The sequence below is a fragment of the Amblyomma americanum genome, chromosome 1 (assembly GCF_052857255.1).
Source record: "Amblyomma americanum isolate KBUSLIRL-KWMA chromosome 1, ASM5285725v1, whole genome shotgun sequence".
Lineage (NCBI taxonomy): Eukaryota > Metazoa > Arthropoda > Arachnida > Ixodida > Ixodidae > Amblyomma > Amblyomma americanum.
Window position 1 is genome coordinate 555904246 of NC_135497.1, and position 2974 is coordinate 555907219.

The 2974-nt window shown below is 47.9% G+C and overlaps 1 non-coding gene across 1 annotated transcript; it reads left to right on the forward strand.

The window, feature by feature from the left end:
- The first annotated feature begins 670 nt into the window (after positions 1 to 670).
- On the forward strand, positions 671 to 744 carry TRNAP-CGG (transfer RNA proline (anticodon CGG)). Its single transcript has one exon. It is a non-coding gene; the product is annotated as a tRNA-Pro (tRNA).
- The last annotated feature ends 2230 nt before the right edge of the window (positions 745 to 2974 follow it).

Sequence of the window (2974 nt, forward strand, 5' to 3'; positions counted from 1 at the left end):
GACTTGATGCCATAGGTAGCATAAGAGGGCTCTCGCACAGTTTCCGCCTTCGCTGATAGATGACGTTCTACGTCACGCTTGCGGTATTACAGGACGTGCCACGTCCACCGCTATGGACGAGGGTGGCGCTGGTGAACACTCTCAAGGTTCGCTTACACGCAAAACGTAAATACCCACGAAAGCAGCAGATTGGACAGCCGTCGCCGTAGCTCAGTTGGTGAGAGCAGCGGACGTGATATTCGGAGTTCGTGGGTACGGATCCCACCGGCGGCATGGTTGTTTTTTTCTGCTCGTTTATATGTAATTTTCCTTACACCAATTGATTGGCATTAGAAATATAAAAAAAATAGAAACCATTTCCCTATGCACCTTGGTTTCGGTGACTGTTGGCTTCCTTAATATGTTTGTTAAACCAGCCCCTCATTTCATTTGCCTTGTCTGCTAATAGCTTAACGGGGGTCTCGGTTCTGGCAGTCTTGATGCCATAGGTAGCATGAGAGGGCTCTCGCACAGTTTCCGCCCTCGCCGTTAGATGACGTTCTACATCACACTTGTGGTAATACAGGACGTGCTACGTCCACCGCTATGGACGAGGGTGGCGCAGGTGAACACTCTCAAGGTTCGCTTACACGCATAATGTAAATACCACGAAAGCAGCAGATTGGAAGCCGTCGCCGTAGCTCAGTTGGTAAGAGCACCGGACGCGGTATTCGGATGTCGTGGGTTCGGATCCCACCGGCGGCATGGTTGTTTTTTTCTGCTCGCATATAAGTAATTTTCTTTAAACCAACTCATTGGCATTAGAAATTAAAAAAATAAAAAACTCCCCGATGCACCTTGGTTTCGGTGACTGTTGGCTTCCTTAATATGTTTGTCAAACGAGCCCCTCATTTCATTTGCCTTGTCTACTAATAGCTTAACGGAGGTCTCGGGTCTGGCAGACTTGATGCCATACGTAGCATAAGAGGGCTCTCGCACAGTTTCCGCCCTCGCCGTTAGATAACGTTCTAAATCACACTCGCGGTATTACAGGACGTGCTACGTCCACCGCTATGGACGAGGGTGGCGCTGGTGAACACTCTCAAGGTTCGCTTACACGAAAAACATAAACACCCACGAAAGCAGCAGATTGGACACCCGTTGCCGTAGTTCAGATGGTAAGAGCAGCAGACGCGATATTCGCAGGTCGAGGGTTCAGATGCCACCGGCGGCATGGTTATTTTTTCTGCTGATTTATAAGAATTTTCAATAAACCAATTGATTGCCATTAGAAATTCAAAAAAAAACATTCCCTTATGCTCCTTGGTTTCGATGACTGTTGGCTTTCTTAATATGTTTGTGGAACAAGCCCCTCATTTCATTTGCCTTGTCAGCTAATAGCTTATCGGGGGTCTCGGTTCTGGCAGTCTTGATGCCATGGGTAGCATAAGAGGGCTCTCGCACAGTTTCCGCCCTCGCCGTTAGATGACGTTCTACATCACACTTGCGGTATTACAGGACGTGCCACGTCCACCGCTATGGACGAGGGTGGCGCTGGTGAACACTCTCAAGGTTCGCTTACACGCAAAACATAAACACCCAAGAAAGCAGCAGATTGGACCGCCGTTTCCGTAGCTCAGTTGGTAAGGGCAGCGGACGCGATATTCGGAGGTCGTGGGTTCGGATCCCACCGGCGGCATGGTTGTTTTTTCTGCTGGTTTATAAGAATTTTCTTTAAACCAATTGATTGGCATTAGAAATTAAAAAAAGAAAGCATTCCCCTATGCACCTTGGTTTCGGTGACTGTTGGCTTCCTTAATATGTTTGTCAAACGAGCCCCTCATTTCATTTGCCTTCTCTTCTAATAGCTTAACGGGGGTCTGGGGTCTGGCAGTCTTGATGCCAAAGGTAGCATAAATGGGCTCTCCCACAGTTTCTGCCCTCACATTTAGATAACGTTCTTAATCACACTTGCGGTATTACAGGACGTGCTACGTCCACCGCTATGGACGAGGGTGGCGCTGGTGAACACTCTCAAGGTTCGCTTATACGCGAAACCTAACTACACACGAAAGCAGCAGATTGGACAGCCGTCGCCGTAGCTCAGTTGGTGGGAGCAGCGGACGTGATATTCGGAGGTCGTGGGTTCGGATCCCACCGGCGGCATGGTTGTTTTTTCTGCTCGTTTATAAGTAATTTTCTGATAACCAATTGATTGGCATTAGAAATAAAATAAAATAGAAATCATTTCTCTATGCACCTTGGTTTCGGTGACTGTTGGCTTCCTTAATATATTTGTCAAACGAGCCACTCATTTCATTTGCCTTGTCTGCTAATAGTGTAAAGGGGGTCTCGGTTCTGGCAGTCTTGATGCCATAGGTAGCATAAGAGAGCTCTCGCACAGTTTCCGCCCTCTCCGTTAAACGACGTTCTACGTCACACTTGCGGTATTACAGGACGAGCTACGTCCACCGCTATGGACGAGGGTGGCACTGTTGTACACTCTCAAGGCTCGCTTACACGCAAAACATAAACACCCACGAAAGCAGCAGATTGGACAGCCGTTGCCGTGGCTCAGATGGTAAGAGCAGCAGACGCGATATTCGCAGGTCAAGGGTTCAGATGCCACCGGCGGCATGGTTATTTTTTCTGCTGGTTTATAAGAATTTTCAATAAACCAATTGATTGGCATTAGAAACTCAAAAAAAAACATTTCCTTATGCTCCTTGGTTTCGATGACTGTTGGCTTTCTAAATATGTTTGTCGAACAAGCCCCTCATTTCATTTGCCTTGTCTGCTAATAGCTTATCGGGGGTCTCGGTTCTGGCAGTCTTGATGCCATAGGTAGCATAAGAGGGCTCTCGCACAGTTTCCGCCCTCGCCGTTAGATGACGTTCTACATCACACTTGTTTTATTACAGGACGTGCTACGTCCACCGCTATGGACGAGGGTGGCGCTGGTGAACACTCTCAAGGTTCGCTTACACTCAAAACG